The sequence below is a fragment of the Coturnix japonica genome, chromosome 1, assembly GCF_001577835.2.
Source record: "Coturnix japonica isolate 7356 chromosome 1, Coturnix japonica 2.1, whole genome shotgun sequence".
NCBI classification, from domain to species: domain Eukaryota; kingdom Metazoa; phylum Chordata; class Aves; order Galliformes; family Phasianidae; genus Coturnix; species Coturnix japonica.
The window spans coordinates 110,338,351-110,351,128 of record NC_029516.1 but is presented as its reverse complement, the minus strand read 5'-3'; the positions used below and the strand labels follow the sequence as shown (position 1 = coordinate 110,351,128).

Below are 12,778 nucleotides of genomic sequence, written 5' to 3'. Positions count from 1 at the left end.
GTCAGGCAAATGAAAGCAGCCTTATTTTATGAAGTTGTCTCACATTCATATTGTGTTATTTAACATGTAGTACTTTATGAATGCATGTTCCTTACCTAGGCAGCAATCGGTGTAGAAAAAAATCCCATTCAAAACTAGCTGAAACCACTGGGAGGCCTTCCATTCACTTCGTTTTGCTTCGGATCACTGAGTGCATTACCAATTGTAATAAAAGCACTGTATTCTAATAGATGCAGAGACTTGCAAAACCAAAGGCAACACTCCATCCCCTTTGGCAGTAAATTATTGCTTTATGTATTGTTCACTATCCATGGCATTTTTGGAGTCTTTGGAGTCTTTTTGAGATTCTTTGGCTTCTGGCAGACAAGTCTCAGAATGTAACCTTTCCTTTATTGACTGCTGAAAGTTATCAAGTAAAGAAATTTCGAGAGTACATCAATTCTTCTATATTTTGAAGTAAAGTTAAAATTATGTCTTAATAGGAAAAAAAGAAAAGAAAGAGAAAATGAAACAAACAAACAAAAAAGGGAATAAATAAGGAGAAATAACAATTAAAAAAAAAAAAGGAACAGATGCTCTTCTTACTCTTTTTAGAGATTCTATTATCCTGTGTTCTTTTGCTATCAGAGGTGGAGTGCCTATGGTGATAGCTTGCATTTTCATGTAAAAAAAACCATACAACACATGACATGTTTTGGCGCAGCTGAACAGAATGAAAGGAACTTTTAATAGGTCATTCTTCTTTAGTTTCAGGGTCTGAGGAGGAAATCCAGGAGTAATTCAATGATCATGAGATATATTAACAGGTCCTTGGATCCTAAAAGTATCTGAGTGCTTTACTTATTGCTTAAAGAATTAGGCCAACCTGATTAGCTATTTGCAAAATCCTGTTGGATGCCTGATGGTCCTAAAACAGTGCCATAGTATTTAATATGCCTGCTTTATGAAACATATTTATTGGTTCAGTGGGGAAAATGCAAATAAATCTCCACTTTTTAAATATCTGTTTGGGGATCTTGAGTTGATTTAGAAAAGAAGTTCTTGGAGAACATAGAAGCATAGAATGGTTTGGGTTGGAAGGGACCTTTAGGATCATCTAGTTCCAACTAAATGATCCAACCTCTCTGTGATAGGCAGGGACAACTCTCACTCACTAAATCAAGTTTCTCTCAGCCCCATCCAGCTTGGCCTTGAATGCTTCTAGGGAGGGACCATTCACAGCCTCACTGGGCAACCTGTTCCAGCACCTCATCATCCTCACAGTAAGGAATTTCTTCCTAATATCTAGTCTAACAACCTAATGGCTGTCAGTTTTCTTCCCTGTAAATGTGCCATGCTATCTAAATTCTTAGGAGTCAGGCTTGATAGTCAGGTAATCATGAGGATCAGATCTTCAGTCATATGCCTACATGGAAATCTACATGGTCATTTGGTTTGGTCATTTGCATTGTTGTTACACAACTTTCTGTTCCCTCCCTATTATATTCTTAATGTATAATGTATATTCTTCCTTCTTTTATCTATATTATGAAAAAGTTGCTTTAACTATTCTTCTTTTTTTCTTTAAATAATTCTTTTTTTTCTGAGCTTGGCAAAACTGGATAAAACTAAATCTGGTATTCAGACAGTATTTTCAATATCCTTTGTTAGATTCCACACAGTATTTGAATTTGGATACATAGATTTATTCTATGCTGTTTAACAAAGGAACTTGCATAGACTGAAGCTCTTTTTCAACAAAACAAATGTTCCAAAGTAAAACAAGAGTCATACATTAGTATGTGCTTGCTCGCTGACTTATTGAAGACATTTCTTCATTTTAAACTACTGATAATCCCTCAATACATTTTTGTATGCAAAAGAAAATGAACCCTACAGAATACTATAAATTCCTATCAAATTGTTTTAAAAGACCTACTCGCACCTCATGGCTCAAAGTAAGTATTTTCTGGTACTCTTCTACATTTTTTCATAGTTTTTTTTTGTTTTGTTTTAGTTTGGTTTTTTTTCTTCTTTTCACTTGTATTTTCATATCAGTCATTTTTTCTCGATACATATGTGCTTGAGTGCAAGAGAGCGTGTGAACTGCAGAGGAAGAGGTGATACAAGGAGGTGATAGAAGGTGATGTACCAGATAGAATATCAGTAGCACTGTGGCCATGCTAGTATCAGCTTGATAATAAATTCTTGGGCCTGATGAAACTTCTCTGCTTCTTCCATCCACATCAGTTTGTAAAAGACATTTTTCCTTTCTTCAAGGCTTGCTCCTTTGAGATCTAGGTAGATACTTATATGGCTGGTCTGTGCAGTTACAACTTCACTGGGGGCAGTATCTCAGTTAAAACTATAGGTGGATATGCTTTGGCACAGATAAGTGTGCTGTTATCATGCATTCTTTATGGGAAGAAAATTTTTCTTCCATTCCACAATGACTTCCAGTTCTGTGAAACCAAAGACTGGGAACTGCTGCGAGGCTAAGAAGAGAAAAACAGGACCACCTGTGTTTCTTGTGAGAATAGGAAGAAAGCAGGAGGAAAAAGGATCTAGATACTATCCACAGCACCTAGGAAAGACCACGTAACTTTCTTTCTCTTAGCCACAGAGAAAAGATGTGCTGGTAAATCATTTGGTCTCAAAGTGTTTAGATATCATTTCTAGTTAAGCTCATGCGGCCTTTGGTTCTGTGCAAAGCCATCTGAGGAGCTACTGACAGGATAAATGTTAATGCATAAAGTTCTGTAACAGATTTTACTCAGTGAAGGTCAAAGATAAAAGACTGAGTAATCAGTCACTTTTTCCTTTGTGCAAATGTAAACTTCATAATTTACTTTCCTGTATAGTGAAGATAGTGATATTCACTGTACTACAAAAAGAGTTCTTGCCAACATGCGTGACAGAAAAAAATATTTGATGTTTTAGAATACCTCCGGGATTTAGTTTGAGTACTCCTGGCACTTTCTGGGAATGTTTTATAATGCAGTCATCTGGGAGAGCTGGCGCTGAGTAGAGCCAGTTTCATGCGTCAGAAAAGAGCTGGAGTTGCTGTGTGCATCACTCTGCCTGTTGTTTCATAATCTTGGTATGGAGAAGGGACTCACCAGCTTTGTTCCTGTACCCTTCAGGACCTTCTAGCAGCTTTTAGCAGCTCTCTGAGGAGCGTGCAGTGCTGCTCTTTTGCACACATAAGCACTGCAAGCCTGCTCTGAGGCAGCAACACTCACTACTCTGGCTCAATCATTTCAAGTCATCTCAAGCCTTGACTTTATTAGATCATTTAGAATTATTGCTTATGAAAATCTTCTGTTATAATTCAATTTGAAATAGTGTTCTTCTTGGGGCCTCCTGGACTGTGTACCTTCCAGTCTGAACATTATTGCAAACTGCATGCTGCTGTAAGGTGGCTGGGACATTGACGTCTTAGTCTCCCAAACTTTTGTTTAGATTGTAATGTAGCTGTAAAAGCTTGAAAGAAAAATGTTTATTTCATGTGTGAAATGTTTCTATCTGGAATTCTCTCTCTATATATTATATATGTTGATGCCTAGAATTATTAACTCTCCCCCTCTTCAGGAAAGAAAAAAAGAAAAAAATAAATATATAATAGAGAGAAGCTATTTACATCAGGTTGGACATGAGGAAAGATTTCTCAGAAAGAGTGGTGGTGCAGTGGCTCAGGCTGCCCAAGGAGGTTGTAGAGTCACTGTCCCTGGAGTTCAAAGAATGTGTGGATGTGGCACTGAGGGACATCATTAGTGAACGTTGTGGGTGATGGGCTCATGATTGGACTAGATGACCTTAGAGGTCTTTTCCAACCTCACCAGTTCTGTGATTCTAGTTTTCCTCATGGATGCAACAAACCTCTGCAGGAGGAATTATATGACTTAGTATCTTCTTTTTATACCTGAGCTATTATATAACTATGACTTTAATTTGCAAGTAGTAAGGTACACTACTCTCTGTCATGGTAGTACCACCTTTCGAAATGAAACAATTTTAAACTAGCCATTGGCAATAAAAGTGTATAATTTGTTCTTAAGGCAAAGAAATGCAGTCATTGTATATTAGAATACATCATTATTCACAGATTCTTAGTAGTAGAATTAAAAAGCTTGATGAAGAAGCCTGTTCTCCTTATTTTTTCTTACTAGAGGCCTTGAAGGGTTAATCGGAATGTCTTATCTCAAAGAGAAGAGAGTGTGAGAGCAGAGCTTTGATCCACAGTAGCTTTAACCTCTGTTAGACATACCTTTTTTGTGAGAAGTATATAGTGTGCTGTTTTCCCTATTCTACCAGAGGTTAAGGCTCTGGAGAAGTGAATCCAATAAGTCTGGAGAGAAACTTTAGTGACTAAATCATAGTAGAAATTGTAAGTTATGGAAAAAAGACAACATATAATGAATGTTCTCTTATACATGTTTTCATAGAAATAATAGCACAGGTTATGTTCTAAATAATTATCCGTAATTACACTATTATTATGAGAACATATCAGTATCTGTCATATGCAGGAGAAAATGTTTCTATTGAAAATGGTCTGCTGAGACATTAAAAAATAATTTTAAATATTTAACTGATGTAAATGATTTCGTATTTTTAATCTCTGTTCTGCAGAAGAGCATAATCCTTCTTGTGTTTAATGGCAATCAAAACACTTCATGGATTTTTGTACCTTAATATGATGAACAGTGCTACATTTAAACTGATGCCTGTCCATTTGCAGGGCATGAACAACTTAAAAACATCTCTTAACTTTCCATGTCAGTGTTCACAGGCAGCAATGAGAAGTAACACATTTCTAATTTGCATTGATTGAGTGTGTTCTTTGCATCAAAAAGTGGATGAAAAGCAGTTTAAGACTGGAAAGCAAAAAAATGTTAAGGAACTTAACTGTCAGGATTATGATAAAAACTCATAGGGTTGGACAGTGCATTCTGCTGCTTTCCCAAACAATAAAATTGTTTGCTTGCTTTTTAAAAGAAGCTGTAGTTGTCTGACAGGATTTATTTTACGAGATGTAGGCTGTTTCTCTGTCTCCTGAACCTCCTAGCTGAATCAGAATCTTCTCTGAATGAAAAAGAAATGCTGTCATTGAGAATGACTTGAATTGAAACATTTAGAAATTCAGGTATGACCGCTGCTATTTCTTTCCAGGGCTCCCCAAAGTCAAAGATGACAGGATTATGCCTCAAAGAAAACAGCTCAGAACAAATTAGTTATGCATATATCTATCCATGGATATGAAAACAAAGATAACCTTGCTTTTATGTTTCACAGAATAGCAATGTGGTCTTTTTTCCATCTTGTTTACTTTATCTATCCCATCTAGTGAGTGGGAAGAATAATGCGTGATTATTTTCTCAATTGGTTAATTATTCTCTCTAAAGTTGATATATTCGTCATTCATTAGCAGTGGCACAGTGTTGATTTTACAAGTGGGTAGCATTGTCTTTTTGACAAATAGAAGTGACAATTTTTTTACTTTTTACAGTATTCTGATGATCTGTTAGAAAGGCAATAAGCATGACACTGTTCAAACTGGAAGTGTTATGTGCCAACTACCAAGTTTAGAGGTGACCTCTTATCTCTTCCTACATTGGCTGGAACAGGAGACAGACTTTTTGCAACTAGTCAAAAAGTGTTTGCTAACACATGATTCCAGGCAAGATTATATCTTGGCGAAGGGTTTAATGGTGAATTGTTTAGCGGTAAAGAGGTCTCAGCAAGCACAGCTGTAAGAGTTGACTTGCTTCTTACATTTATGAGTAAAAGCCTTTCCCAAAATGAAAGACATATCTAATTGAAAGAATGGGGATTGCCTGAACATGGGTAGTGCTCTTTGTGGCAAGCCATTTGGCTAGTTTCATTCATGATTTCCACAATGATGTTTGACTTCTTCCAGATGTGCTTCCCTCTTTGTTAAGAAAAGTCAGACTGAAAAGCAGCTCTGGATCACAGAGTGCAAACATCTCTATCCATCTCCTTTGTCTGTCATCTCTGAAAAAGACTTTTAAAATTTGTGTTTGCCACTGATAGCCATTGGCCTCATGATTTTTCTGTAATTCATAATCCTTTGAGAAGTCATTCTGAAAGACAACTGAAAGTCACCCTGAAGACAGAATGAAAATGAATTTACAGTGATAATGTTTTCAGCTTGAACCAAATTCAGCTATTTTCAGCTTCAAGAAATAATATCTATCTCCCCAGTTCCTCTTTGTCTATGTTGTACACATTGTATTAGGTCTGTGCTCCAACAGTGATATACACTTTAGATGGGGTCAGGCATTTTCTCTGAGGAACTGACTTCTGCTTAAAAAAATAAATGAATTATTTCAGGCTATGCAAAAGGTGCTTAAAAATAATGTACTCATATATTCAAAACATTTCCCAACTGATTGCTGTTGACTTCCAATGACCACTGCTGGATTTCTCCACAACACATTTTTTTTTTCATTTTTTTTTTTTTTCATATTAAAACTGCCTTGTTACTTGGGAGTGGAAAAATCACCAATCAGAAATACCAGAAAAGTTTGACGTGAGCCAATAAAATAAAATCTGCAATCTGTGACTTTTTTTTTTTTTTTTTACATTTTTGTTATTATTCTCATTCAGAAGACATTTCCAAAATGTTAAAAATCCCAAGGAAGGGAAGAACTGCATTCATTTAGATCTATCATTTAGTGAGGTACCGGTAGGCACTTTTCATGTTTATTTAGTAATACTAAGTAATATTAAGGCTTCTGTGGAAAACTGCTCTAATTAAAACCCTACTTCAGCCACAGGAGGAGCCTCAGGCACTGTAATGTTTTGAGCAGAAGAGAGCAATACCACTCTGCCTGCTAGTAAGCTTCAGATATGCTCACTGTAGCCAGTATGTGAAGCTACAATTACCAGTTGTTCCTATTTTGATATGGTTCATGGACTTCTAGAAATCACAAATGTTTTTTCTCATTTCCAAGTCCAGAGGGTAAAAAGTGTCTAAATGACCATTTAAGATAAGCAATTAGGTGTATGTGTCTTTTTGAAATCTAATTGCTGGGTTCTGTAGATGCTGTATATTTGAATCAATGATAAAGAAAGGAATCTGGCCTTTTTTGAAAATTATGTTTGGATGTTTATTTCAGCTACACATATACTTCTACTGTTTAGACAGTATTGAGAGACTGTGGATGCTCTGTCAGGTAAACTTCCAGAGACTGTTTCTTGCTGTGCATTTCTCTTTTGGACTACAAAGTCTTCTTAGATCCAATGTCTGTTCTTATTCAAGAAATCCAATGATGAAACTGAGCAATCTTGTGATCCTTTTTTTTGTTTGGCATATTAAACAGATTGAGTTTCTTATGTCTCTCACTTGTAAAATGTTTTCTTCAGCTTTCAACCTTGTTTCCTCTTCATTGTGACAACATATAATATTAAATATAGCAACCATAACTACACTACTGTGGAAGCTCTTAATATAGCTTTCCTCCTCCTCTCTGTTCTGTGTATAGACTGAGCAGTCATATTCACCTTTTACTCACAGTTTCCCTTAACTGATACTCTGTTGTCATTCCCCTTTTCAGAACCACTTTTGGAGAGAGGCACAGTAACTCCTCTTACAGGCATGTGGCCTGATTCTGGGCTTTCTTCAAAAGCATGTGATTTGAAATTGCCCACTGGTCCTATTTATACTGTTGCTGACACTGTTTATAGTTCTACCACTGTTTCTTCCATCTGACACTTGTCTTTGTGTTTCCTGGATCTCTCATTTCTATTGATTAGCGCTCGTTATCCTTCAGGTTACCTGTCTTCTATGTATATATATACATATATACACATATACATACAAGCTTTTTTCGTTTGTAAAGATTTTTTTTTCTATTCCTTCTTTAATTCCATAAAGGGTATTTATAAACCAAATTTATCTTGTTTGATAATTGAGGCATTGCAACTATAAATTTTTTTAGCTTTTACGTGATTGTAACGTACTTAGTACTAGTGAAAAAGAAAACATTTGCTATAGTCCATGTTTATTTCATATGAAGTAGACCAAGTTACTTTCTGGAAACCCAACTGATTCTAAGTGGTTAATACTCAGTGGGAGGACACTTACAGAGAACTTGCAAAGAAATATAAGAGTGCAAATATGGACAAAAATAGAGAAGACACTGAAAGCTTCCATGACTGTGGAATAATGAGGTATGCTGAGAACTAAATTGAAATCCAAATGGAAATGTGAAATGAAATTGAGTGGTAACTTACAGGTACTATAAGAATACATGGTGAAAAATGGTCTGTCCACTTGGACAGTTAAATACTGATAGAGTATAGGGAAGCTCAGAGTAGCATGATTGTTCAAGTGTTTTAGAACCTCAACCAAGCAAACTGCTATAGTTTAGGCGAAACCGGTTAAATGAAATAATAATTCATAAGAAGTCCTATCTCTAGCACCAAAAATGAAGAATATGGATTAAGATGGAACATATAAAAAGGATGTTTATGAATCTAATTATGAGACCTCATAGTGCCAGTGGCAACATTAGCTTGAGAGAAGGAAATGTTCTTCATAAGCAAAGCCAGGAAGGCAATAATTTATGGCACTAATTAAAGTAAATAACTTTTAAAATAGTAAATATAAAAAGACTTTTATATTTTTGATTTTGTATTTGAGAAACTGTAATAATATAAAGTGTTTATTTTCCCACTATATAAGATAAAATAAGTACAGGAAATGAAAAAAAAAAAATAAAAAAAATAAAAAGCTTATCATATGGAGACAGGAGAAACAGAGGAGAAAATAGATCAAAACACTCTAACAGCTATTACATGGAATCTACTAGCGGTATATATATACTGAAATTATCCATATGTAGTTGTGTGAAAAGAATATGAGTAAAGGAGTATTTTCAGCTCTGTTTTATAATAGCAGATTGAGGAAAGAATAAAACAAAGCATTATGGAAAGAAATTATGTACTGGTTGCATTTGCATATCTAAGCTTTTCCAAAGAAAAACAGAACAATTTTTTCCACTTACAGTAACCATAACTACTTTATTATGCACATCTGTATTTCACTAGCAGTTTTGTTTTTTGACTCAGAAAAAAATACTGTACTTGTAAATTTCCAAAGTGAGATACATGGGTCCATACTTTGGCAGGTGAAAGTTATTTTAGGCTGCCTTTCTGGTCAACAGAGAGAAAGGTACAACTCCACAGCAAGAGTCTTCTGGAACCCAGGCAGGTATACAGGATAGGTCAGACAAATTGCTTATTTCAAGTTCCTCTTTCTGCAAGTTGACAAGGGGAGCCAAGGTGACTAGCATGAAAGTCAGATGTCTAAAGTTGTTTAAGGGAAAGCCCATACCAGACACACAGTGAAAAACTGTAAAATATGTAATATCATACAAAAATATTTGATGCGTTAAGCTTTTTAAAAATTGTTATTATTCTTTTTTTTTTTTTTTTTTTTTTTTACCTAGACAAGTGGCTGTACAAAAGTATTTTTACCTATATCTTCTATTTGGATATGATTAAAGTCAAACCTGTTTCATTTAGGAAAAATGTTCCTCATTCTTTTTCACATACAGTGTGGACACAGATTAGGATGAATGAACTGTGGGTGAAGTGATAACCAAATTATTTCCTTGCAAAGCATTACGTATTTGTTAATCTTTAAGACAAATAGATACAGGTGATGATTCTAAGGCCCTTCATAGAACTAGTGGGGCTGCCCACAGGGCATGATTCAGTCTGTAGTACTGTTTTATAGGCAAAGAAACGCACAGTCACAAGGACTCTGTTTTACTCTTGAAGCCATAAATTTGGATAGAAAATTGAAGAGATACAAAGTAAAGCAAATGAAAGAGTAGATGTGTAATTTCATAGTGAATTTAAAAAAGTCAATTATCGGCATAAATTTGTGCACAGTTTTGTGTCTTCTAAGAGGAAATTCAAGGAAAAGGCTTATATTGACATTTCTTCAGTGCAAGTATTTCTAGATAACAATGATTAAGCATGCCAAGAATGTATTGTCAACATCTAATCCTTCCAAATTCATCTGTATATAAGTTGGTGTCACTGCATGCTTACTGGAGCTGATAACTGATTTTTTATATCATTTGAGTGATACATTAGTGGCACTATTCCATTTGTGCACAGATCTGCCAGGCACAGGCAATTTATATAATGTTTCTTACTCTATGAGCATTCTGAGTTACATTTATTCATGTTTTGGGTATTCAGGCCTTTGTGGATTTCATTGTTATTTCATGTCTTTGAAGGAAGGAGAGGTAAATGCTTGGCGCATGTCAGTCTCCAGCTCAGGAAACTGGATCTCCCTCAGTGCAGAGACCAGTGCTCGAGTCTAGTCTGTACTGCCAGAGCTACTTTCCCACTGGGATCAGAATGTACTTGCTATTTTTGTGTAAATGCATTTAGAGTTCAGCGCATGAACAAGGTTACAAGTGTGTTTCAGAATCTAATATAAAGTATTTAATTGAGTCTTTTGCTTTAGTGCATCCAACAGTCTGCTTAGAGAGATTCCAGATTCTTACAGTAAACAAAAGGCTGAACTATCTTAGAGAAATTCTTTAATGTTATCAGATTCAGGGGTCTCTCATGTGCGTGATGCAAGCACACACAATGCATCTGAGATCTGTTCCATAAAAGAAGGCTAAATCTATTCATCTAAACTGACAAAAATCCTCTGGCTAATTTACATTTATTTTGATTACATAATATTTCCTTTATTTCCTTTATTGCAATTGCTTCTGGAAAACTGGGAATCACTTGCATCATACTCCTCTTTCTTATGTGTCCTTTCCTGACATTTCAGATACTATATTTTCTCCTATAATGCACTAAATCTTCATTCCAAGAGATTGCATCTCATGAAATGTAGTCTAAGCTGAGAGAAAGACCCATGGAAATTGCAGGAGAACAAGGAAGTAACCCAGACTCCAGCAAATACACAGCAGTGCTTCTTCACTGAATGATTTTGTTTTATTCCAAACTGAAAAGCTGGCACAAGTACTTTTGTGTGCGTTGTTACCATTTCCAATGCTATGTGAACACTAAAGAGAAGTTGCTGCAACATTTCAGCATCATTCACCTTAACTCCTCCTTATGTGATTTACTGTGTCCCTACAATATTCTGTCTTGGTCCTTTCTAGACTCTGAACATAATGGGATTCTAAATCACCAGGAAGTTCTGCTGGTTAAGGAAAATGATTCTATGAAACTCTGACTAGTTTCTGATATACCCATCATGTGGCACCACTTGTATCTTCTGTTGTATCTGACACGTATTACTGACTACCAGTAGTAATGGTGAAATAGGCACCAGGACTTGAATAGTGGATGACCCATCCTTGGAGACACCGAAGATCAGGCTGGACAGGGCTCTGAGTACCCTGACTGAGCTGTAGGTGTGCCTGTTCATTGCAGGGGAGTTGGACTAGGTGGCCTTTAAGAGTCCCTTCCAACTCAAACCATTCTGCAGCTCTATGGTGCTATGAGTGTTCAAATGGAATCTGAGGAAAGTGTCTTGCAAACTTCTTCCTTTAACTGTTATTTCTGATGCTGTTAATTTGTAATCAGTATATTAGTGGATTCACGCACACACAAAAAAAGCCTCACTGAAAAAACACTCATACAAATAAATCCAGCCTTGTACTGTTTATGACACTCATAGGAAAGAACTTGAAATGAACATATTTATACAAATCCTTTCAAACAGTCACAAATCCTTAACCTCTCTTCCCACACATGTAGGCACTCTTCATCTGGTGTTGCCTGGATGCTGTGAAAAACATTCTCAGAGGGCTTTCTTATGTGACCAGATATGGTGGTGTGATTGCTTTGAAAAAGGCTTCTCTTTATGGGATGTTCATGTTTCCTTGACAGGCTAGGCAAATAAGCAGAATTTAAACACTTGAGGCAACATAAGGGAGGCAATTCCTTTAGTTCTCTCTGAGAGATACACAGGATTACACCTGTGCCTCTTGCGATCTTCACCTTCCAATGTGTTTGTTGCAGCTAAACTTGCTAAACTTACCTGACATTTATGGTTCTTGTAAAAGCAGCAGGACAGTGATGGCATGATGTACTCTGTACTCTCCATCAGTGCACAAAAGTCCAAGAGATGCTCTGGACTCATCCAAGGTAGCCATGTGCCTAAGCTCTCTGTTGAAGAAATAGTTATTGAGGAATTTTTAGCACAACCTTAATTTTTACTTGAAAATACCAATTCATCCAATTCAGGGAAGTTTTCTAGTGTCAGGATGGCATTTTATGATTACAGGGTAACTAGCAGACTGAAGCAAAAACTTGGGAAATTGGGATCACTGGGTCTGATTTTAACTCTAAGTGGGGGTAAGCTAAACCAACTGAATATAAAAGAATCAAATAGATGAGCTGAATTACACCCCACAGATGTCTGATTCTCTCTACTTATTGTAGAAATAACAGGCCAAATGTATAGCTGAAAAGATGCTGCAGTTATATGAAATTACCCCCTATCATCATACATATCTGCAGCTAGTACACTAACCACAATTTTGCTGGCTATTTTGGTTTATGACCTTCTTCCTCTACAGTGCCGTATCAAAATGTGGACAGATCACCATTGTGTTTTAAAATAGTACAATAATAGCAAAAATTTCAAACTCCAGATATTTTCAAGATAGCATTTTTAGTTTTATACTATCACATCGATATGGTTTGCTCTTAAAGAAATATGTTTTGTAGAGCTGCAGCACCCAAAGAAGTTATAGTGAACTAACAATCATGCGTGTACTACAGA

At 36.0% G+C, this 12,778-nt stretch overlaps 1 protein-coding gene across 5 annotated transcripts in view; it reads left to right on the top strand.

Annotated features, from left to right (window-relative positions):
- GLRA2 (glycine receptor alpha 2) overlaps positions 1-12,778 on the top strand; it is a 121,241-nt gene that overhangs the window by 47,709 nt on the left and 60,754 nt on the right. The window lies entirely within an intron of this gene.